Raw genomic sequence first — 27,129 nt, 5'->3', positions numbered from 1 at the left:
AGCCCCAAAGTTTTTCAAAATTTTGCCATATGATCTTGTATTTGAATTGTCTATCTTTAAGATTTATATGGTTGATTTAACCAAAAAAAATGATGCTTGCTTGCACTTTTATGATAAAGTTTCTTTTCTAGCAAGCATAGTTCCCTAGTACATTTTTATATATCATAAGGGGAAATATATTCTAAAAAATACAATTTTTATGGCAAGAAATATTTTCAAAACTAAAACTCTTTATATCTTGCCTTCTTGTTTATACACACACACACACACACACACACACACACACACATTTATTCTTTTAAATTGGATAACGGGCTCATTGATTTTATACGAAAATGCATGCGAACTAGCTAGACCAATCTTATACTCAAACCTCTATTTGCTATCATATGCCGTGTGTTTTGAACTTACAATTTTTTTACAAGTTTTATGATACGATTAAATTGAAATGGTTTGTGAATAAGTTTGATTTGCCCATGATTATCATGTGTTTTTAATCTTTAATGGCCAATTATACTATTTGTGTGCATAATAGCCAAAAAAATTTCAACAGTTATAAGACTATGTGTTGTGCCTAATTTTTGAGTCAAAAAGGGGGAGTCAATTTTTAAGCTAAATTTGTTTTAATGCTCAAAATGCTTTTATACTTAGCTTAACCTTTTTGCTCATGCCAAAACGGGGAGAGTTTTTTTAGCAAATTGAAAAATATTTTTGAGGGGCAAACACTTTTGTAAAGGGGCAAATAATTTTAAATGGGTTAAATATCTAAGTTGCAAGCATCATGTATCTATGTTTTATCATTAAAACTAAATGCATGACTTATTTAAAATGTCTTCTATCTTTGATATGCTTGAACTATATTGTCTATCTTTTAATTATACATATTGTTAGGGGAAGCCTTTTTAGGCTGTACCCATTTTGCTTTTATGTGTTTGTCATTAATAAAAAAAGGGGAGATTATTGACTTTAAGAGTCCAATCCCTATTTTGATACTGACAAAGCACTTGTGTTTTATGTGTGTATTTAGCATGTGAACAGTATGAATTTAGGTGTAATCCCAAAAGGGGGGGGGGGTGAATTGGTTATTTTAAAATTTCTAATTCTTTAAGTCCTAATTTTAAAATGGCAAAACTAAACAAACACAAGTTTGGGGATACACAAATTTTAGTATTACACAACCTAATAGATTCAATCTATGTATTCCACAACCAATCAGTATTCTTAATAAATCACAAGTGCATGAAGTGTTTCAGACATACACAATAGACCAGTGTGAGATACATAATCAAACACAAGCGGAAATAAAATGAAACAAGGGAAAGAGAGATGCAAACTCTAGATTTTACGAGGTTCAACCAAATTGGCCTATGTCCTCGCCTTGGACAAACTACCCAAGGATTCCACTATATCACTCCTTAATGTGAGATGGAGCTTCCTGTTACAATCTGTTGCTTACAGGAGGCATAGCTTCCTCCTCCCGGTTCACAACTCGAATCGTCGATACAAGTGATGACAAATAATTTTGAATATACTTAGATGCTTCTCAATAAGCTAATGAGTACAATGAAATCCTAAACACTCTCACAAGATATAACTTGAAGCTCAAGAGAGAATAAATGTGTTGATCCTAATATGATTTTTGTAATAAAAAGAATATATAATCTTTGTATAAAAATATGTATATTGAGTTTCTTCAAAGATCTAAACCCAATGCAATATATCACCAAAAATTGATTTTTTAAATAACATATGTGCTGGAGATCATAGGGTTTGCTCTCAAATAGCTTTTAGAATAATGTAATCTTTGAATAAAAATATAAAAGTGAATGCTTAAAAGATTCAGGCCTTAGTATAAATTTTTTCCCAAAATATTTTTCAAACAAAGGATATATGGAAAACTAGGATTTTTGATCTCAATAAGATTTTAAATATAAGAGTATAAGAGAAGAAAAAAACTTTGAAGATGAAGATTTAATGTCCAAAGAGAATACTTTCTTTATCAAACCTCAATACCAAAGATGCTAGCAAGAGATGTGAGTGAATACCCTTTGAAAACTAAAAGAATGCCCAAAAGTGTCTGAATCTAATATAGTGTTGGCAAAAGGTGTAAAATAAGTTTTATGGTTTGATATTTATAGCCATTTTCGCCATATAGACACTTTCTAACCATTGGATCAATAAAATATATTTTAATTAAAAAAAATTTTGCTCGTTGAGTGTTGAAGCGTCAGGTCTGTCCAACAAACTCGTCGACAAGTAGAGAACTAGTTGATGAGTGTCCTTCATTTGCTCATCGACGAAACCATAGGATTTGTTGATGAGTGGCTTGTCTGAGAAAATTAGGATCACGGTATTTGCTCGTCAATGAGGCCAGGGGACTAGTCGACGAGTGCCCTGTTATTTAGCCCTATTAACCTTCTAAAATGCAGAACCAACCTAGGTCAAGTGTATATGAATATTTCATGAAAAACGTGCATCCTAGGATCAATCTATTGGTCATTTTTGAGCTTCCTATCATATCTTATGAGACATGTAAATACAAACAAGACTAAATACAAATTACAACTGAAAGGCTGAGTTTTCTTCATCCTTTTGCTCTTCTACTTCAAGTTCCTCATGGCTTGCATAGGATCCTTACCATTTGTGCATACTAAGTAATGATCCTGTTCAAAAGCTCAATGCACGGGTAAGATACTATGTGATTGGTCATTGTCAAAGCGGTATTAAACTCATAGAGTCAACGTTCTCACCATTTTTTATGATGACAAGTACACGAGCAAAAAAAATTAGGTTTAGCCTTAAAAAGGTTCCCCCTAAGAATATGCATGATTGAAAAATATTGCAAGCAATGTAATCCAAACATATTGTAGAATAAAAACAAAAACAATATTCAATAATGTAATTTGAAACAGGTTACACAGTTAAGCTTCCCCCAAGTGTGCTCCCCAAGTTTGCTTACTCAAGATTTATACCTAAATTTTGCTAGGATACTTCTTCCCCTTTTGACATCAACAAAAAGGGCTCAGGAAAAAGGATATAAGCATTGAAATACATAATTATCTTAGGGAAATCTCCTTAACAAACTATTCAAAATAAAAATATCATTTTGAGCAAGAAATCATAGTGCAGTTAGTCATCTATGCAAACAATTTAGTTCAAGATGCTCACCTTCACTTATGCACTCCATTTTATCTCTAGGAAAATTCTCTACTGTGCATCAAGCCTAATTCACATATGATTTGGACAAACCTATCCTCCTGAAGTGGTTTCGTGAATATGTTAGCCCATTGCTCTTCTGTGTGCTCAAACTCAAGTGTCACATCCCCCTTTTGCACATGGTCACGAATAAAATGATGTCTAATTTTGATGTGCTTAGTTCGTGAGTGTGATAAGGGATTCTTTGAGATATTTATTGCATTGGTATTATCACATTTTATGGGTATAGTTTCATAGTGCAATCCATAGTCCATGAGTTATTGCTTCAAGTAAAGCATTTGAGCACAACAACTCCCAACCGCTATATATTCAGTCTCGACTATGGACAGTGCACCTGAGTTCTGTTTCTTAGAGAACGAAGAAACTAGAGATTAACCAAAAAAGTGACAAGTGCCGCTCGTGCTTTTTCTATTTACTCTACTACTAGCAAAATCTACATTAGAGTAATTGACAATCTCAAAAGAAGTTTACTTAGGATACCATAATCCTAGTTCAATTGTCCCAATAAGGTATCTAAGTATTCTTTTTACTGATAATAGATGTGACTCTTTAGGTGCAGCCTGAAATCTTAGACAAAAACATACACAAAACATAATATCAGGCCTGCACAGTCAGGTATAATAGGCTACCAATCACCCCACGGTAGAGCTTAACGTGTACCGGTATACCTTGCTCATCTTTATCTAATTTTGTGGAAGAACTCATAGGTGTTCCTAAGATTTTTACCTTCTTCCATATTGAACTTCTTGAGCAAGTATCTAATATATTTTGATTGGTTTATAAAAATTCCATGTTTGGACTATTTTATTTGAAGTCCTAGAAAGAAATTAAGTTCACCAATCATACTCATTTCGAATTCATTTTGCATGCATTGGGCAAACTCATTACACAATTCTTCATTTGTTGCTCCAAAACTGAAGTCATCTACGTATATTTGCACTAGGAGCATGTTATCATTCTTAGATTTTATAAATAGTGTTGTGTTTATCTTCCCTTTGGTAAACCCATTATTTAGTAGAAAACTACTAAACCTTTCATACCAAGCTCTAGGAGCTTGATTCATACCATACAAGGCCTTAGTCAGTCTATAAACATGATTTGGGAATTTTTGGTTTTCGAATCCTAGACGTTGTTCAACATATACTTCCTCATTTATATAATCATTTATAAATGAGCTTTTAACATCCATTTGATATTATTTGAAGTTCTTAAAAGCAGAATATGATAATAATATTCGAATGGCTTCCATTCTAGCTATAGGTGCATAGGTTTCCTCAAAATCTATACCTTCCTTTTGGTTGTACCCTTGAGCTACTAGTTTGGATTTGTTTCTTATTACTATCCCATTTTAATCTTTCTTGTTCCCATAGACCCATTTAGTTCCAATGATAGTCTGATCATCAAGTCTAGGAACCAAGTTCCAGATTTTGTTCCTCTCAAATTGGTTTAATTCTTCCTGCATAGATAGCGTCCAAGATTTATCCTCAATGGCCTCATTTACATTTTTAGGCTCCTCTTGTGATAAGAATGCAAAGTGGCTAACCATATTCTAAGTGATGATCGGGTAGCTACTCCACGTGATGGTTCACCTATAATTTGATCAATGGGGTGATTTCTTACAAATTTCCATTCCCTAGGTAGTTCATATACCTTAGTCTCTAATTGTTTATCCTTATTAGGTGTTTCTTTTATTTCTGTGCTCTCATCTACATTGTTTTCAATGGATAAATTCTCTAATTCCTTTCTTATCTTAAGATCATCCTCATCAGTCCTTTTAGAGAAGGGATTGGACTTATCAAACACAATATGGATGGATTCTACAATGGTCAACGTTCTTTTGTTTTACACCATATAGGCTTTACAATCGAAGACATAGCCTAGAAAAATACCCTCATCAAATTTTGCATCAAAATTTCCCAGGTGTTCATTATCTCTAAGAACAAAAAAATTATAGCCAAATATATGAAAATAGGAAATATTAGGTTTATGGTCATTCCACAATTCATAGGGAGTTTTATTTAGAGTAGGCCTGATCAAGACTCTGTTCAATACATAGCAAGCAGTGCTAACTGCTTCAACCCAGAAGTATTTTGGTAGCATATGTTCATTCAACATTGTTCTTCTCATTTCCTGTATAGATCTGTTCTTTCTCTCAACTACCCCATTTTGGTGTGGTGTTCCAGGTGCAAAAAAATTTTGGGATATGCCACGAGTGTCACAGTCATTTTCCATATCGTGATTTTTAAATTCACTACCTCAATCACTCTGGATATTTGTGATTGTATAACCCTTTTCATTTTGAATTTTCTTACAAAGTTTAATAAACTTTTCACATGCTTCATCTTTGTGTGCTAGAAATAATACCTATGTGAATTTAGAATAATTATCAATAATGAATATACATTAGAAAGAGAGCATTAACTCTCATTCTTCATTTGCAAATTTATTGCACTTGAAGATTGATTGAATATACATTATTTTGGGCATTTCTCATGTCTTTCAAAAGCTTATGCTCTCACTCATTCTTTTATTGTTGAAAATCACTTTTTGAGAGTAAGCTTGTGTTCTTCCAAGATTATTTGATTGATAAATACCTTTTGAGAAAACTCTTTTATAGCTTGTGAATTTTTGCACAATCTATTGCAAGATTCAAAAAACTTATTTTGTGCTTTATTGCAAAAATATTCTTGTGAAGCTAAATTATCTCCTACACCTTATTGTTGAAAAATATTTTTGGAGATATTATTTGAGTCTTAGATCTTTGAAATACACTAAGTGAATATTACATATTTTGAATCAAAGATCACTTTTATTATCATGTTTCACATTATTTCATAAAATCATTCTTGAGAGATATCACGTAAACTCTACCGAGCTTAAACTCCTATCATATAGAGTATATTAGTTTTACCGTTGTACACATCTACTCATTTAAGAAGCATTTATCTGTATGAAAAATATTATTCATAATTGAACTGGTTGTGGCTCAACCCCATAATTAAGCTCGGGAGACTCCGGCCCGTAAGGAGAACCAGTTTATCTCAGCCTGGTAATTGAGTTAAGGTGACTCTGCCTCGTAAGGAGAACTAGTTTAGTTCTGCCCAGTAAGTGAACTGAGGAGACTCTACCTCATAAGGAGAACTGGTTGTGGCTAAACCCTGTAATTGAGCTGAGGAGACTCTGCCTCGCAAGGAGTATTGTAAATGACGTCGCTCTACCCGCTTAAGTGAGCATATGGTGGAATCCTTAGGTTGTTGGCTCAAGGTGGGGACGTAAGTTAGTTTGGCTAAACCTCGATAAAAATAATTTATTCTCTTTCCTTGTCTCTCTACTTTCACCACTTGCATGCTTATATTAAATTTGTTGTGATTGCTGTTTTTATTTCAAATATCTGTATACATTATTATTTGTGAGATTGGTGTTTGCTTAAAAAGACCCTACGTTGTGATATACTGATTGTGATTTGAGTTTAACCTAGGAAGATTTTTAAAATACCCAATTCACCCCCTCCCCTTTGGTGAATACACCATTCAAATCACATATTGCATCATCACCTGTGCTTTTTCAGAAAGATAAGCCTGTACACACTTAGCACACAAATGAGATGTTGTGGTTTGTCATAATCAAAAGAGGGATAGAACTCAAAAAGTCAACTATCTCCCCCTTTTTGATGATGAAAAAAACAGAAGCAAAATTGGGTTCAACCTAAAAAAGCTCTCTCTAGGAATATGCATAAATTTAAAATATTCAATATAATTCATAGTTAGACATGAAGACTTCAGGTTTTTCAAGTGTAACTATTGGAATTGGTGTATTTCTAAGAGGGGGGTGAATTAGAATTTTAAAATTTTTCTTCCTAGGTTCAACTAAACAAGTAGCAGTAATACACAACCTAGGTTCTTTCTAAGCATATACCAATTGCGCACATTAAAATAATATGAAAAAATTAAATCACGCTCAACATTCACAATATATCGAATACAACATATATTTGCAGAAATATAAAGAGCTAGAAATTAATAGTAGACACACCGTATGTTATCGGGGTTCAGCCAATACTACCTACATCCCCACCTCAACTCGCAAGTTCGAGGATTCCATTAATGCTTGCTTACCAGGTGGAGCGACACCGTTTACAATACCAAGTCAAATTACCAGGGCTAACCTCAACCTTTACAAACTCATCTTACGGAGCATAGAATACCCACCTTAGGCCACACCTAGATTACAACAATGAAAATAAAATTGCGTACAATTCATATGCTTCTCAACTAAGCAAGTATGTACCAATACACACAAACAATAATCGATGCACTCACAAATAATAGTATTTATGCTCAAGTGAGATCTTTAAAATTTAATTCAAGATAATATATTCAATGAGTAAATATTCAAGGTTACCTCAAAACCCTAATCAAGTATCACACAAATATTTTATCAAATATAATCACAATAGATACTTAGGGTTTAAGCTTGCAAAAGATTTATCAAATAAAATATGCAAGCTCTAAAGTCTTGCAACTTGAATGCGAAGACTAGGAAACTAAAAATAAGTTATTCCCAATCAAATATTTATATATGAAATATTATGGGAATAAACAATCAAGCAAAACTCTAAAAAAGGTTTATTAAATATGTATGAATATGAGAGAGCAATGCCAAGGAAATAATATGAAATATGTGCACAATAAAATAATCAAATCTTCCTACACCTTGTAATTGATTTGCAAGTGAGGAGAACTAGAAAAACAAACTCTCAATTTCAAAATGATATTTACTAATAAGTAAATAAGTGAGTATGAAAAAATATGCTTAGAATATTGAGTATATAGCAAAAGGAGTATAAAAGATTTGAGAGAATTTTTTCTAATTACTTTTACTAATCTAGTTACTAATATAGGCAAATGAGGGGGTATATATAGATATCCCTTAAATTTTGACCGTTGGGGACCTATTGGGAATTTTGAGAAAGTTTAATTAAAAACTAACCCCAATTACCGCAGTTAAAAATGTGACAACCCAAGAGTGTCGGTTGACCATATTCAAGGTTCGGTCAACCGTATTGCTGAGTTGGATCGACCGTGGCATTATTGATCTGAGGTTTTAGTCGATAGTATTTAGGCAATTTTGGATCCTTCGAGGTTCGGTCGACCAGGATATGTTTGGTTAACCAAATTCAGAGGTTCGGTCGACTAGGTCATTTTTCAACTAGAAGTTCGGTTGACCAGGGCGTTGGGAATCAGACACGTGCCAATTCGGTCGACCGTGTGGTGCAAGTTCATTTTAAAAGTGGTAGACCAAATAGTCAACAGTTGACCCTGGGAGGTTCGGTCAATTGAATAGTCTATGCAAGTTTGGGTTCGGTTGACTGAACACACTAAAAGTGTGCATTAAAGTCCTGATTGACATTTTCGGTCAATTGAATAGTCTATGCAGGTTTGGATTTGGTTGACCGAACACACTAAAAGTGTGCATTAAAGTCCTGATTGACATTTAAAGTCACCCCTGTTCACATAATTATAACTTCTGAGTAATAGGGGATTTGTTATGAGGTGCTTGGGGACCTAAGGTTAGTCTATGGCCTAGGGTCTTAAATTAAGCCAAAAAATCGGGCATCAGTCAACCGTATTTTCTATGGCCATTGATTTCCTTATGGTCAAACTATGGCCTTTGAGCATAAACCTATCATGCATGCAGATACATTATTACATACCATAATAATTATTACAAACCGAAGAATAATAAATGCGTTTACAACTAAAGATGAAGACGTCTTCTTCTTTCCTCTTCATATTTCCATGGAATATGCCTGGAGTATGTGCTTGTCTAAGGTCTTTTTGGCTTCCACTTTACTTTCGTATGTGTGATCTGAATGATTAACCTGTTTATGTACTTAGGCACACACATTAGTAACTTGCGGTTTGTTATTATCAAAACTAGGGATCAAATTCAAAAAATCAATAGTAGCTTTTAAGTCCAGCTTGGTTTAATGTGCGGTTTATGGTTGAAGCTGGCTTTAAAATATCTTCAATTAAGCACAAGGTCACATGATACATAAATAATTATTTCAAGTATGAAAACTAGTATCATGTTCATCATTTTCCATTTGTGAATAATAAAAGGCAGGGGGAATACCAAATGTCAAGGAAGAGAATTTAGAAATTTTACTCATTATCTTTCTCCCCCTTTTGTCATCAACAAAAGGGCTAAAAGTTACTGCTTTAATAAAAAGATCACTTAAAAACAAAGCCCTTAGGTTTTAAAATGTTCATGACATAAATTTAATTTTAGATACTAAGTAGTGCATGTCAAGAAACCTTTAAGCACATAAGCAAGAAACAAAAATTTGCCCCATATAAAATTATTTCTTGCCATAAAAATTTCATTTTAAAAAATTCCCCCTTAATTTCATTAATAAGTATTAGGGATTATGCTTGTTAAAAATGAAACTTTAACATGAAAGTTCAAGCAAGCTCATTTTTTCTAGTAGTCAATAAAGCACAAAACAACATATAACCAGAAAAATCAGCCATACAGATCAAAAAGAAATTTAGACAATTTAATCTTAGATCATATGGCTAATCTTGAAATAATTGTGGCTAAGCAATATATTTTCACTTAAGATTTTCAATAAAATCATCATATTTAAACACACAAGCCACACAAAACTTCTAATTAGACATCTAAACTAAAACATGTGGGTGAACACAAACGATAGAATTGTAAGTTTAAAAGCTCCCCCTTTAGATTTCAATACTTGCTTGGGTGCAATGAATTTAAGGTTTACTATGGGTATAAAGAAATTCATTGTACTAAACATACGTGCCAATGTAAACTTTTGACTTAAGCCTAGAGTAGGGAGAGCATAAGAAATGGAATTTTACAAAATCTCCCCTTTGATTTCGTATTTAGCTTAGATGAAATTAATCACTTATGCTGATTAAAAAAAATAAAGTTGAACTAGTATAAGTAACTAATTTGAGCTTCTTAATAAAAAATTCTACTGGATAATGATTAAAGCAATTTATTCAACCAGTAAAATATTTCCATAGAATACATATGCATCAAAAAATTGAAATTAAGTCCTAGAATGGTGTTCATACATCCCAAAGGCAATCCATATCCAATTATAGATCCATAAAAGCGGGATATGATGTTCATAGTTTCCATACAAGTTTAGGACTCAAAAAAAAAAAAAAAAAACAAGGATGCAGATGAATCCACAAGAATGCTACAATAAAGCTGCATTTTATTTTCTAATGATGATGGGGCTTAGCTCTCCTGTATATTCTCAAGCACATATAAGTACATTTACGGTTAAGGATGAATTTCATTTTAAAAACATTCATCATATGTTCATCTGTCATAATAAAACTTAGCATGCTAGAAATTTTAAGACATTCGGCACAAAAAAAAATAAATCTTCATATTGCATTTCATTCAGCACTTGATAGCCAATCGGGGCTATACTAAAAAAGTATGCAATAAGTATGCAGTTGGAGTTCAATATGAAAATAGCACAACTCAAAAGAGTGTGTGACAAATAAAACTTCCCTAGTATCATGCATTTATCCTATTTTATGGACCATCGTCAAAACATGAGACGTTTAATCAAAGGGATGATTTTTTAACCATTTAGGTCCTAAGTGAAGTACATAATCCAAAGGTTTGACCAAATGGTGTCCATGAACCTAGACTCTCCTAAGAGCATAGAATGTGTATAAGATGTGGAGCATCCAAGGGAAAATTCAAAGAATTTTAGAATTACAATGATTATGCATAAGACTTTTAAGGATGTTCATTTATGTTCTAGAAAGCTTATGTAGTGCTGTGTGCGTTGGTAGGTGTGCATGGTTTCAATCTAGCATATAGCATTTAGGATTCAACATGCAACCACTACTTATATAATTATTTAGCATGCATTATGAATATATTCATAAAGTTCAACCAACATGCACTAAACTCAAACTATTTTCATCTAACATGCAAAGGTTTATATTAACAACATGCAAATGATCTTTTTATCATGCAACAGTTATGAATATTCAATAATGGCAATGTGCATGAAATAGTCCAAGTGACCACTTTAAGGTTAAAACACTATATTCAACAAGGTCACTATTTTGATACTGCATAAGACTTATAAAAGTGTCTAGAATTTAAAATGAGTCTTATGGAGTTATGACTTTGGTCAACTAGACAGCTTGTGAGTTTGTATATGATAGATCAATGTCAACATGCGAATCCCTAGTCAGTTACCAACATGCATTTCACAAACCTGCATTAACCATGCAGATGACGTTCTAGTTCAAGCATACAATTCAGTATATCCAATAAACATAAAAACAAAATATTTTTCCATTAAATGAAATTAACCTTTAAGAGAAGAATGGACAATAAGCGTCAGCGCAATCCATTTTAATTCAATATAAACTATCCATCTGATGACTTTAAACATATAAGAATTTATGGATAGTGGCATTCAGCACAACCCAAGGCAATTCATGTTATAATCAAGACTATCCATCTAATGAATTTTGAACACTCAGAAAGTCATGGATAGTAACATTTAGTCCACACAAAGCATAAAAAAAAAAAAAAAAAATGATGTTTCTAAAATAAGCATAAATTTTGAATGTTTATTGGTTGAACTTTAAAGAGCTCAATATAAAAGTTTATGTCATAAATTATCCACATAAAATATAAAAATTTAGCAAAGATAGATATTTAGAGTTCTATACAGATAACACAAGGGCATAAAATATAACCATAGTAAAATGGTGTTTTTTCAAATAAGCACAATGCCATAAATGTTAAACAGATAAAATTTTGAAATTGCTGTTCCCCCTCAGTTAATGCCGCCTAATCATTTACTATCATTAAGTTCTTGATTTTCATATTTTTATACTTCATAAATTTAGGCAAAAGTTCTAACTTTTCAATTGATTAACTTTGGTTTTGAAATTTAGGCTTATCGGACCATTTTACATAGGCCGGTCGATTGGGGACATAGTTCTAGTCGACTGGTGGTGCAAACAGAGTGTCTCAGTCAATGGTCCAGTCGGCTAGGGAGCTACCGAGTGGAATAATTAGGCAAAAAAGAAAAGGTTGGTCGACTAGTCGTGATGTACCAGTCGACTGGGGCCCTATTTTGAATTGGTCCAGAGGGGCCTGGTTGACTAAACAATATGGTCCGTTCGACTGGGCTTTACCAATTTTGAGTTTTTCCCCTCTTTTTCACCCCTTTATCACTTAACCCCTTAGCCAATGATTCTATATGTTCAATTTATTTTCATTTGGTCTTCTTAGACTAGAAGAAAGATTTTACTCTGGGGATAAGATTATGAAAGCATTTGAATATGATTTTTCATTTAAGCATCATTATGAGTTTAGGGTTATGTGATGTATATAGTATTTTGAGACACCCTAAATCTCAATTTCGTGCGATGGACAAAGTATGCTATATTTAAGATATTTACATTTAAGCATATATATATATAGCATTAGGAGTTAACTGACTAAGAAATACACTTTTGTCCACTTGGAAGGGGATTCATTCAAGCATGCTTCTGAGATTTAATTTTAAGACATTATTTAAGCATGTTGTAGCCAATATTATCATATATTAACCAATCGTAATTAGATATTATCACTTAAAAGCTCATATTGGCTTGCTTTTCAAAGGTACATAGTATAATAGCAGAGTATACTAAGATTTAACAATTTTAGCACTATTCATTATCTAAGCACTTAATCATTATTTTTTCTTTTATAACAAAACCTAACAAAAATCTTTTAAGTATTAATGAATTTCTTTTTAAGCTCCTCATAAGTTTACATGCTATGAATATCATATTATGATTCACAAGAAAATTTAACACAAAATATATCACATGAATCATTGCATGAAATATTCAATAAAGTAGAAAGAGGGAGATATATCTATTCTCTTAACTCCTTCATAGTTGTTTAAGCTCGAAATCCTTGGGGTAGTATTCTCCTCTCTCTCTCGGTCTCTCCATACCGATTATTGTTCCCAATTTTTCTTAGCACTACTAAAAGACACAATCTTTGTAAAAAGCATTAGTAGTTAAGGCACAACAAAAAAACATGCATGGCACTAAAAATTATAAGCATCAAATCCATGTCATGCTCACTCAAATCATTTTCATGTTTGGGAAACTCAACATTTTTAATCATTTTTATTGGGATAAAATTTTTGATAAATGCTTTCCAAAATTTCCAATCAATTGATTTTACAAAAATACTCATTTTCAATTTTTTAAACAGTAAAATCTACACACTAAAAGCAGTGGAGGATTTACAAAGGATTTACCCTTTTAAAGCAGGGATACGTCGTCAAAAGCCATTGTAATCTTTATGCAACGCGGTTAAACTTATTGCAACCGGGCTCTAATACCAATTGAGGGGAAGGGTGTGATCCCAAGAGGGGGGTGAATTGGGTTTTAAAAACTTTTTCTAAATTAAACTTCATCGATTCACCAATAATCATTATCCCAATCAAAATACAAATGCGTGTATGCCAAACAATTATAGCAATGAATGCAAACATACCCATGCGGAAATTAAAGTGTAGAAATTTAAAGAAGATAGAGAAATACAGAGAGAGAATGACATAGAGATTTTAATGAGGTTTAGCCAATCCTGCCTACGTCCTTGCCTTGGGCAAATCCCCTAAGGATTTCACTAAACTTGCTCACTTAATTGGGTGGAGTAGAAACCCTTTACACTCCTTACAGGGTGGAGCTCCCCTACTCCTTTCAGGATGGAGTCTTCCTCTTTAAGTGATACCCCATGCTTGGTCCGCTACTTCTAGATGCAGTTGGCTTTTTAAGTGATATCCCCTCACTCGGTCTGCTTTTTATAGGCGAAGCTACCTCTCCATGTGATGTACCCTCACTTAGCCCATAGTTCACAACCCAAGCCAGGAAGGGCTCTTTCAAAAAATAATTTTGCACAATTTAAAGTTCTTCTCAAAATAAGCAAATTTGTACACATTGAAAATCTAAATGCGTTCTCTTATGATTTAAGAATGAAGCTCAATAGAGTAAATGTTTTCCTCTCTCTCTCTCTCTCTCTCTCTCTCTCTCTCTCTCTCTCACTATATATATATATATATATATATATATATGCTCAAAGCATTCTTGAACAAATCCCAAAGATTTTCTCCCAAAAATATATTTAAAGACAAGAAGGAGAGAACCTAGGGTTTTATTTCTAATGATTAACCTTCCAAAAACAAGAAGGCTCTCAAGCAAAATATATATGAGATTAAATATGTGCTTAACCCTTACATGAAAAACTCAGAAGAAATTTCTCCAAGAAATATGTTCCAAATAGATATGTTTGAGAGAAATTTAATCTTTGAAAAGCCTGAGAACAAAAAGGCTATCAAGCAACATATATATGAAAGAGAATATATACTCAAGCCTTTTAAAATAAAAACCCCAAAATATATTTCTCGAAAAAGATTTTCAAGAAGAGTATGAGAAATAGAGATTTAACGAATAAAAGAGCTATAAAACAAGGGGGAGAATCAAAAGATGTTTAACATAAAGTGCAAGATGATTCTCCAACCATTTCAAAGTGATTGGGGTTGAAATATATTGGCAAAAGCCAATTCTGACCGTTAACTAGCCATTGGACAATATAATAATATTATATTTTGAATTTTCTGACCGTTATATGCCCATAAATTTGAAATCCCGAGAGGTCTAGTTGACTGATAAGGTTTAGTTGACTGGCCCTGAGTCAATTTCCATTTTACAGAGCTTTGGTCTACAAAGCTCAAGATCCAGTCGATTGGGCTTAAGGTTGGTCGACAGGGCATTTAATGTTCAAATTGGCACTAGTCGGCTAGGCCTTCTAATTCTGGCCTTTTCGCATGCTTCGGTTGACTGTGCTTAAAATACTTTGAGTGGCAGGTGTGCTGGATCATGTAAATAACATTTTTGGCCTTCTACACATGCCAGTCGACTAGCCTCAAAAGGCTTTTAAAGCGCTGGTCAGCTGGGCTTTACAATCCTAGCCATTTTGTTCTGGCTAGTAGACTAGGGCTTATAAGGCTTTCAAGAGCTGGATGACTAGGCCATTGAAGATTGCCTATTATGCATATGCGAGTTGACTGGTGCTTGACAGCCGATTGACCGAGGCCTTTGAAAAGCTAAAGTTTTGCCTTCATTTAAGGTCACTACCCCTTTAAACCTATTGTATGAGATAGTCATTTTATGAAAAAAGGTTTTTCAACTAACTTGGAGATCCTTAGGTCAATCCAGGTCATTGTTTTGAGCTTCAAATAAAACCATGTGAGTATGCATGCACAATAAAAACCTAATTACTATTACAACTTAAAATAGTCAAATCCTCATGCTTTGTTCTTCAAAACTCCACAGAATACGCCTTGGAATATGATCGTGTAGGAGCTTTTCGAGGCTTCCATATTGCATCATCACCTGTGCTTTTTTCGAAAGATAATCTTGTACACACTTGGCACACAAATGAAATGTTGTGGTTTTTTCATAATCAAAACAGGGATAGGACTCAAAAATTCAACAATATAAAATCATACACATAGGTTATAACTTGCAGAAATTAAAAGAGATAGGGAGAAGAAGATCAAACATCAAATTTTTTACAAGGTTTAGCCAGCAGCCTACGTCCTTGCCTTAAGCAACCCACTTTGATGATTTTCCTTTCCACTTCGTTATGGGTGAAGTACCCCTCTCTCTGTTCAAGGTGGAGATCCCTCCCTACTAAGAACAACCCTCTCTTTAGGCAACGATTCAAAGCCCTGAACCATTAATACAAAAACAAAAAAAATAAGTTTGTTTTTACTAGAAATATACTCTTCAATAGAGCATAATTTGTATACATTAAAGCACAAGATACTTCAATAAATTAATAAAGAGATGAAGTTCAAAATTGTATCACTAGTAATCTAATTATAGAGTGTGGATTTTAGAAAATCATATCATAAATTCGCAAGGTTTTAGCAAGAACTCAAAGCAATAAAAAATTTAGCAATATAACACAATTTTAAATTGTATGTGAGTAATCATTAACCTAATTTGCGAAAATATTACCTTTATATAGTGTAGAAAAGTTTCTCACCATTTTTCCCAAGTTTTCTTCAAGTTTGGAAACCCAATCTTTCAAATTTAGAAACATAATCTACGTTGTTAAACGTTTAAAACATAGACATTAGTTGACTAAGCCTTAGGGTCAGTCGCTTGATCCTATTATATTCTTTCATTTACAAAGTCAGTAGCATATCAGTCACCTGATATAATATCATTAGTCGCCTACCCACTTAGCCACTTTATTATTTTTCAAAGTTTAATTCCAAAACTTAAATTTGTAACTTGGAAAACTTATTTTAGACTTTATGAAAATATTTTTCATGTTTATAAACAAGTCTCAAAGTCCATAATGAATACTAAGAGCTTCAACTTCAATATTGAGATTCGAAGTACTTACATAAGACTCTCAAAGAATAAGACTATCTAAGTTCCTAAGTCTTCATGTCATATAGCTTCAACGCTTCGTCCAAGTTTTAACCAATTCTTAAATATGCTTTATATCCATCATGACTCATAGCTTTAAGTATCAACTTCAATCAAGCTCTTCGAGCATAATCACTTGATTTCATAAAAGCACTTGAGCCCTTAAACTTAACTTAAACAAACATGTTATGTAACCATGATTTGTTATCATCAAAATAAGATTAAGCCTTGTTAGGCCAACATGATTTAACATAAAAAATTTCTAGGTCCCCTTTATCATTTAAGAAAAGCACTTACATACAAATACATGGAAGTAAGATATATTTGGTATTTTACCCTTCCAAAGTTCATATGGAGTTTTGTCTAGATTGGTCCCAATAGATACTCTATTCGTTACATAACAAGCAGTGTTCGCCGCTTTAGCCCAAAAATATCTAGGCAAGTTATGCTCATATAGCATAGTCATAGCCATTTCCTAAAGTGGCTTATTCTTTCCTTTAACAACTCTATTTTGTTGAGGTGTACATGGTGCTCAAAATTTGTGAGAGATTCCATGTTCGTCACAAAAATGTTTAACATATTTATTTTTAAATTCTCCACCTCCATCACTTCTAATGTGTATAACAGCATACCCTTTTTTCATTCTGAAGCTTCTTATAAAGGTTAGCTAGCATTTTACATACATCATCCTTGGGGGATAAGAATAATACCCAAGTAAACCTGGTGTAGTCATCAACAATGACAAAAGCATATTGCTTTCCTCCTAGGCTTTGAGTTTTAGTTGGGCTAAACAAGTATAGATGAATGAGTTCTTGTGGGCTACCAGTAGAGGTGTGTTACTTCTTCTTAAAGCTAGTTTCGGTTTGTTTCCCAAGTTTGCAAGCATTATACACCTTGTCCTTTACAAACTTTATGCTAGCTAGACCCTTGACTAAGTTATTTTTAGCTAATTTGGACAACAAGTCCATACTAACATGTCCTAATCTCCTATGCCATAGCCAACTAGCTTCTTTTAAGGCTGTGAAGCATTTAACTTCTTAAGATACCAAGTTTTCAAAGTTTATGGAATATAAATTTTCGACCCCATTTGCAATAAACAAGATTTCATGCCTTTCAGTGTGTTCAACTATGCATTTGTCCTTTTTAAAAATCATGTTAAAACCTTTATCACTTAGTTGACTAATGCTAAGTAGATTATGTTTTAACCCTTCTACAAATAAAATATTATCAATTACCAAGGAGGGTTCCTTACCGACTTTACCGATGACAGTAATTCTACCTTTAACATTATCTCTGAAAGTGACATGCCCACCATCTTTTAGTGTCAACAAGGTGAACTTGGACTTCTCTGTAGTCATATGCCTTGAGCATCCACTATCCAAGTACCATTTTTCTTTTGATGGGGTGGACCTAAAATACACCTACAAAAAAGGGATTTAAGATGTTACTTTTGGTACCCAAATCTTCTTAGATCTTTTTGAGTTTGTTTTGGTTTCATTTTTAACTCTCCATACTTTTTGGGTTTTAACTTTCTTTCTCTTGAATGGACATTCAAATTTTATGTGTCCTTTCTCTTTACATAGGAAACACGTTGTGTGTTCATATGCATTAGTTGAAGATGTGCTTGCATAATTTTTTGAAACTTTTGCGAAGTACCCCATGTAAAGGTTCCTTTTCTTCTTGTTTTCAACTCCATTGAATCCTCTGCCTTCCTTATCCAAAGACATTCTTTGTGATCCAACTAGTTTATCAAAGTTCTCATTTCCTTTAATAAAACTATAACTAATTTTAGTTTGATCCTCAGTTTTACGTTCAAGACAAAGTATTTTTGAATCTTTTATTCCTTTAAAGTTGAGGTGTAGTCCCAAGAGGGGGGTGAATTGGGTTATAAAAATTTCTTTTAATTCTTTTCAAGAATTCTTAAACCGCTTGTTAATTTAACAATCACATAGCATAGGCTTATTTAATTATTCAATCCACAAACCAACACTTAACACAAGTAAACCAAAACTCAAGCAATTAACCAACAACCACTCAACAACTTTAAAGTAAACAAACAAAGATACCAAATTAAGATTAAGTATGCAGCACTTTGCAATTTTCAACTTTGTTTGTAGCCCTATGTATATATGTAAGCCCTGTGTTGATGGGTTTGATTTCTCAATATGATTAACAATATGAAATCCAACACTCCTTCCAAGAACTTGGACTTTAAATAAACTTTTTGTTAATTAGGCTTTGGTATTAACCAATCAACGTACTCCCTTACGGTTTCTGCAATTTGTATTGATCAACCAACGTACTTTATTTCTATTTCCGCAAATCTCAAAATCAAATTAATTTTTAGTTTTTATAATATCCAATCCACATAGTGTAGATGCTCAAAAATTAAATTCAACCACGTAGTTAATATACGCTGGAAATTAAAGAGAGTAAGGAAGGAGAGTGACACCACATTTTTTACGAGGTTTGGCTTATCCCCAGCCTACATTCGTGCCTTTGGCTAATACCACTGAGGATTCCACTATACTGCTTCTTTCCAGGCAGAATAAATCGTTACAAGTGATACCCCCATGCTTAAACACTCTTTCACTAGGCTAGAGCAACGTCTCTCCAAGTGATACCCCACACTCGGTCACTCCTTCAATAGGCTAGAGCAACACCTCTCCAAGTGATACCCTACACTCAGTCAACAATCCAACAACCTGGAATTGTCAAGAAGTAAGAAACAATATCTGCGTACAATAATACTCACACAAAGAGCAGATTAGTACAATTTCAAACACTATGTACTTTAATATTAAATATCAAACTAAAATAAGATTAAAGCTCAAGACAATTTATCACCAAGTTCTTTCTAGATGAGAACTAGCAACTCAGAACTCAGTAGTATGATGATTAGTACATCAGAAATTCAGCACATCAGTTAAGCAAGAATTTGAGCAAGAGAGAGTTTTGATAGCAAGATAACTTTCAGCAGATTTTTCAATTCTTGGTGTAATTTGATTTGTAAAACCATGTATTTATAGGCTTAAAAAAGTAATTTCATGTTGCCCAAGTTTACTTGGAGTATCTTCCAAGTTTTTAGAAAATTTGGGGCACAAGAACCATTATTTGAAATTTAAAACATTTAAAATTTCTAACCGTTAACAGTGTTTAGATGACTGAAATATTAAGTTCGGTCTTCTGATGTTCCTTAACACACTGAAATATTTGAACTTGACACAAGGTCAGATGACTGAACTGAGGGTTCAGTCTTCTAAAGTCCCTGATCAAATAACTAAATTGAGGGTTCAGTCTTCTAAGGGTGTACTGCTGCCTCTTTTGTATTCCTTCAGACATGTAGTGACTCGAAGAATAATAGCATTTTAAAAATATTAAAGAAGGAGAGAAAATAGAAACAGAAACAGAAGGAGGCCGTAGACTTCATCGACGAACGCGACATTTTGGAGATGATATTAAATAATCATAATTTCAAAGAATTTGCCAAGCTTCGTCGACGAACACAGGGCTTCGTCGATGAGAAAATTCTGAGAGAGGGTCCGGGGTGGTCTGAATTTCGTCGATGAATACAGGGCTTCGTCAACGAATTTACTGAAGGATTCGTCGACGAAGTGACGTGTCTCGTCGACAAATCTAGCAGTATTTAAAGAGGAAAACTGGGGTATTTCTCATTTCTCTTGCCGCTCACTCTCTCCTACGAATCTCTCTCCCTTCTCTCTTTGTTTTTAGCCCCACCAGTCGCCGGATCGACGATCCGAAGCTACCACGATGCTCCTGGCGGAGTTCTCTACAAGACTACCGAAGCGGATCGTCAGGAAAACGAAGTTGGATTTCATCCTAAATTCAGGGTAAGGTCTTTTATCCATTTTTTGACTTCCTGGCAGTTATAAGAAATAATGTAGGCAGAAAAATACTGATATTATGTTCTGACACATATTGGTTTCAAGATGTTTTGTAGAAGGCCCTGCGGGTGTTAGGCTTCTATTCCCTAGGGGCTTTTCAAAGTTAAGGTAAGAGAAATAAGCTATGCTAGGAAGTTTTAAAAATATTATACAATTTATTTAATGATGAAAATTATGTATTAATGTATCGTGTGGCTTTTGAATATAAACGTAGTACGAGGATATGTTCTATGATATTTTGTGTTTTGATTTTACGATATTTCAGTAACATGATTTTGTGATTCTCACTACTATGATTACACGAATTTCAGTATTATGATCATGCAGCTTCAGTATTATGATTATTCAATTCTCAGTATTACGTATGAATTACAGTCACAGTTTATGCAGCATCATGATTATTTCAGTACTTCAGAATCATGACAAATCAGATATATATATATATATATATATATATTATATGATATCTGATCCTGTTGGACTTGCAGCTACAGAGCACAGTACCGTTGCTATAGATACTATGTTACTTATTTAGTGCAACCACCTATTCAGATAATACGTGGTAAGATCGACCACCTAGGCCCTTGAAGAGGTTAGGCTCCCCATCCAGATATGGGTTGAGGTGGGCAGGTCAACTGACGGAGCTCAGTGATTTATTCTTAGTTGGCTAGCCAGGGTAAATCCAGGCTACAGGCTGGACAATCCTGTCATGAAAGGGGGCAAGTCATGACACACAAATAGCCACAGGGAACAGTTTCAGTTACTATTACATACGTACGAATTTACAATAACAAGGACTATACTTAGGTACACTAGAAGTATTTGAATTATAACCATAATACTGTCATGTTAAGCAATAGGGAAAAAGGGGTGGTGTATTCTATTATTTGTATTGTACTTTTGTATCCAGTTATTCATGTTTATATGAAAACAGATTTCATGATATATGTATAGTAGCTCATTTGCCACACACTAGTAATAGCATATTTCTTCTTACTGAGCGTTGGCTCATCCCAGTGTTGCAACATTTTTCAAGTGATCCAAGTAGGCGAACAGATCAGGCTCGCAAATAGAGGGGCGTCTCTAGTGTCCTATCAGAGAGTGAGTATCATTTTTGAGAACGTTTTTGTATAGCCCTCACTAGTTGAGGATATTTTGGGAATACAATTATATCTGTAAATATTGGAAAACATTTTGGAACTCTGGTATTGTATATAAAATGGTTATGGTTATGTTTGTATGAATTCCGCTTCTTGCTGCTTAGGTTTATGAATGGGTTTTTCCTCAGTATGGTATCAGAGCATGTAGAATATTATAATATGGAAAAAAAAATCAGTTAATTAAGTAGGTCGTTACAAGAAAAATCTTTAGTAGACTAAATTAATTCTTTAGTCTTCTAAAGAAATTCTTCAGTAGACTAAATGAAATCTTTAGTCTTTTGAGGGTGCACCTCAGTCGTCTGGGCAGATCAAAATTAGTTTTTTTCATTTTAGTTTTCGAAAATCCTTTTTGCTCTCTTGCTTTGATTTCTTATAAACATTTTTTGGGGTTTTAAATATGGTCTCTAAGTCAATAATTACCCCTAAAGATCTTTCAACATATTTCATAAGATATTTAAAACATGAAGTACTTACATAAAGACTTCTTAGGACTTTTGACATTCTAAGCACTTAAGTCTTCATGCTTGTCTTTCTTTAACTCCATCTTGTCTTCAAGCTTCAACATACTTTAAGCTTTTAGCAAGTCCTCTTTAACATCCATGCTCTCATGATCTTCAAGCTTTATTAGATCATCTTTGAATCCATGCCTTTTAAGCTTCATTTGATTATCTTTCTTTTAAGTATAAGCTTTTATTAATCTTTGTGAGCACTTGACCTTGTATTCTCTTTCTTCAGTCCTATCACATCATCACTTGACCAAATATGTTAAGTTCCTCTGATTTGTTATCATCAAAACAAGATTTTAAGCTTTGTAAGGCCAACAATCTCCCTTTTATTGATAAGACTCCCCCTTACAATAAGCATTAACTTAACAATATTTGCAATATCAAGATCAAGTTCAATTCATTTCAATATCATGCTCATATATCACAATCACATCATTCAAGATCAAGATACCAATATATCAACTTACGTATGTAGTATTATGCTCAAAATTTGGCCAAAATTTCTCCCCCTTTTGACATCAATAAAAAAAAGTAAGATATCAAGAAAAACATATAAAGACTAAGGCATCGAGCAACCATAAGCAAAAATTTTCATTCATCATGCATAAAAAGATAGATAACAAGTTTTCAAAGTAGCATGAGAAAATACCAAAGATTTATCATAATTTTCAATGATTTCCATAAATCATGATACCATTATTTAACAAGTCCAACTCCCCCTGAATGAAATGTATCTTATCTTCAATAAATTCAAACTTTCATTTGAAGTAAACAATATATTCATGAAGATATCAATTAGTATTTTAAATTGATCATGCCATGCTTCAAATATTAATTATTTCATGTAAGTGCTCATGGACACCAATATCAAGAATAATACCAATATTATATCATTATCATAACATACTTATGAATACAAATATGTTGTCATGCTTAAGTATCAATTAACATACTTATGGATACCAATATATTTCATAGTTACCAATAGTAATATTATATCATGAGCTGCTTATGGATATCAATTTATGTTTATAGATACTAATTTTTCAATTCAACTCTCTTTCCCCCTTTTTGACATTAATAAAGAAGATTATCAATAAGCATATGCATTCTAATGCTAGGTACAACACAAGACAAATAAGCCTTGGATAATTCATCCATTTATTGTGGCCAACAATATTATTTTTATTTGTTTCAATATGATAAGTATTAATAATCTCAGAAACTCATCCTTATTCCCTATTTCAACATGTCTAATATCCTTGTATTATAAAATGATTTTCCATAGATTTGATCAAGGATAATTTTTCTTTTTGAATTAACCATATGCTATGAGCATAAAACAAATTCATTGCACCTACAATACCTTAATCAGCAACATTTCATATTTTTTACTTATGAGCTTCGTTAGTGATTGATTTTCTAAATCTCAATTATGTGCACATAATATTATATGTTATGCTCAAAAAAATTTTTTACCTTAATTACTTGTAACTGTTCATCTAAGGTTATTCTTTTTCATTCCTTTAGTTATAGCTAAAATATTCACCATGATATGCATAGTTAATATAGACTTTCAAATTATGCATCAAATTTTTAAGGTAGACATATCTATTTATATTTTATTAAGCACTTAAGCATGTCTATTATCAGAGCACATATATAACTATCACATTATTTCTTTTAGGATTGGTTAACTTAAATTCTATAGTTTGTTGAGTCATTTCAAATCCATTTCATTTCAGCATAGTCTTAGCTTTCGTAACTCCTAATAAGAGAATACTTATACCTAAAATCTATGGTTTATAAACTAGTCTTTCATCTTGGTACCTATACTTTCTTGGGTCCGGTTTGTTTAATTTTTACATCTTTCCTCTTTAATGGACATTCAAACTTAATATGCCCCTTCTTCTTACATAGAAAACATATAGTGTGAGTATAAGCATTAGAGGAGGTGCTAGCATAGTCTTTGGAGACTTTTGTAAAGTACCCCATATAGAGGTTCTTTTTCCTTATATTTTTACCCTTTTCTCGTAGCTTTTCTTGGTTTTGAGACATCTTACTAATTCATAAATATATAAGTCTTTTTCATCATCCATACAAGTTTTGGACTTTAAATCCTCTAGTTCTTTTATCACCTTCTCATTCTTGCTTTCTAGTTTATTGATTTTTAAATCTTTTCCTCTTTCAGCAAGTCTTAAAAATTCCAACTCTCTCATTACTCCTTTATTTTTTTTTTCAATGATGTGTATCGTTTAGTCACATTAACTAAAATCTTATGTACCTTGAATAGTTCATTTTGAAGTTCTTCATAAAAAGGCATACTTTCATCATTGGAATCTTCAGAAACATCATCCCTTTCCTCATCGTCCCATGCCATATAGCAAGCAACTTCTTGGTCACTTGATTCATTATCTAAACTACTTATACTCATATTATCCCAAGTAGTTGCTTTCATTGTGTTACGCCCCAAACCCAAAAATGGGCCCCAGGGTGTGATTTAGTAACCTAACATGTCCCTGTATCATACAATAGTCCATGATACTATATAATATAAGGGTCCGACCCCATAGGGTTCACGTATACCCTATCCATCATCATATACATAGTATATATGAGGCAAAAAATCCAAATTAATACATCCATAAAACCATACCAAAGTCTATACAAAACAGAATCTAGTTCCCCAAAATACATAACATACCCCAAGTGTCTACATAACCCAAAATGACAACCCGACAAAGGACACGTACTTACACTAGTACCTCTACATAGCTAACCAATCACCATGATTTTGAACCACTAGGACACTAGTGTCAGCTACTTAAAGGACTTGAAAATCATTTGTATGATAGGGGTGAGACACCTCTCAGTAAGGGAGAAACAGGTTATATCAGTGAGTGGATACATGAGTGTTATTTAAACAGCAAACATACATTTCACAATACCAGTATTTTCACAAATACAGTTCCAATATACATACGATACAAAGCAATATGATCTAGTGTTGTCACACTCTTCGGCCTAAGCCGGACTATCTTGTGGTATTTCACACCATTCGGCAAAATTCAGACTGTCTACTGGTATTTCACACCCTTTAGCAAAAGTCGGTGCCCCCGGTAACCTGGCATAACATAAGCCCCCATAGCGTTCAACCGATACAGATCTGGTGTTCTCACACCCTTCGGTAAAAATTGGCTTGTCTAGTGGTTTTGCGCACTCTTTGGCAAAAGCTGGACATCAAAGCCTATGGTCTTATTTCGACTTAGTTCAATATCTTACCTACGACTTTTTAATCTAGCCTGCTTCGATATATCCCCTATGTATTATCCCGACTCGGCATTTTCACAAAACCTGGAACATTTTGGAACTCATGTTCCTGTATCTCATTTGAATAATTCACAGCCTACGGTAGTTAACCGACATGCTTTTCCACACAAAATACATCATTCAAATTCATCATCTCATTCCACACTTATTTGGGTAAACAAACAATCACATATTAGGTATTCTAGAAAATACAATTTAAAATAATCAAAGGTACAATCATCTTTATATCATAGTTTATAGCAATAAAATGTTTTCCAATAGAAATAGAGATGATACCTAAAACCCCCAATTTTCCTAAAAATTGTAAACCGAAAATCTCGTAATTTCACCGGATAGATTCTTCCCAAGTAAGTAACCAAAACATCCGTAGAATCGTAAACTACAGTTTTACCAATTTAGATTACAAAAACAACTGATATAAAAAAAAACCCTTTACCTTTCCCCAAAAACCAAAACACAAACAAAATCGGTCCAAAACAACGTCACGGGACCCCCAAAACCTAAAAATCGAAGAACGGTACTTCAATATAATCCTATCTACTACATATCTATCGAATCAAAAATGAAATCAGACCCTTACCTAGATTTTGGGATAAAACCCAAAAATCCTAAAAATGAAATTATGATTCGCCATAAACATAGAGATTCTCCTCTTGATCCACATGGCAATGTTGGATTGTTGTTTTGGGCAACATACGGCCCAAAACCCTAGAAAGAGAGAGAGGTTTGAGTTCTATAGAGAGAGAGATTTGAGTTTTCTTAGCAATGAAGAAATGAAAAATGATATTTATAGCCCCTTTGACCCAGTCCAATTCGTCGACGATACGGTGCCTTCGTCGACGAATCATCTACGCATTTCGTCGATGAACCGGTTCCTTTGGCGACAAACCTTATTCCGATATTTTACAACTCGTTCAGTTTCTCTTCGTCAATGAGGCTTATAATTTCGGTGACAAAGAGTATAAGGGCCTTTATCAATGAAAACAAGGATTTCGTCGACAAAGCCTGCTAAATTTACATTTTTACCCTTTTGTTATTTATTAAATCTGAAATTCTCGGGTCAGGTTCTTACAACCTCCCCTCCTTACAAAATTTCATCCTTGAAATTTGTACTCTCTCACTAGATAACTCATCTACATACCAAAACATATACCCAACTCTAGGAAGAGCTGGCGGCCACCCATATAGCAGCCCCGTACCAAATATATAACATACCCTCACTTATAGCCGAGGAATACTGTGGTTACATACATAGTGTCTCGGAGTTCACAATATCACAAAACCCTCCCAGAGGCTATCCACACATTAATACTCTAAATCGATACATCAAATACTTACCTAAACCGTACCTGTAAACATTACCCTCAAAATAAATGTGTAAATTTCCAGTGTATTTTCGTCTCCAATTCCCAAGAAGCCTCCTCAACCACGTGATTCCGCCACAATACTTTCACTAACAGTATCTCCTTGGTACGCAGCTTCTGAACTT

The sequence above is a fragment of the Malania oleifera genome, chromosome 13 (genome assembly GCF_029873635.1).
Source record: "Malania oleifera isolate guangnan ecotype guangnan chromosome 13, ASM2987363v1, whole genome shotgun sequence".
NCBI classification, from domain to species: Eukaryota; Viridiplantae; Streptophyta; class Magnoliopsida; order Santalales; family Ximeniaceae; genus Malania; species Malania oleifera.
Note: the sequence above shows the minus strand (reverse complement) of the source record.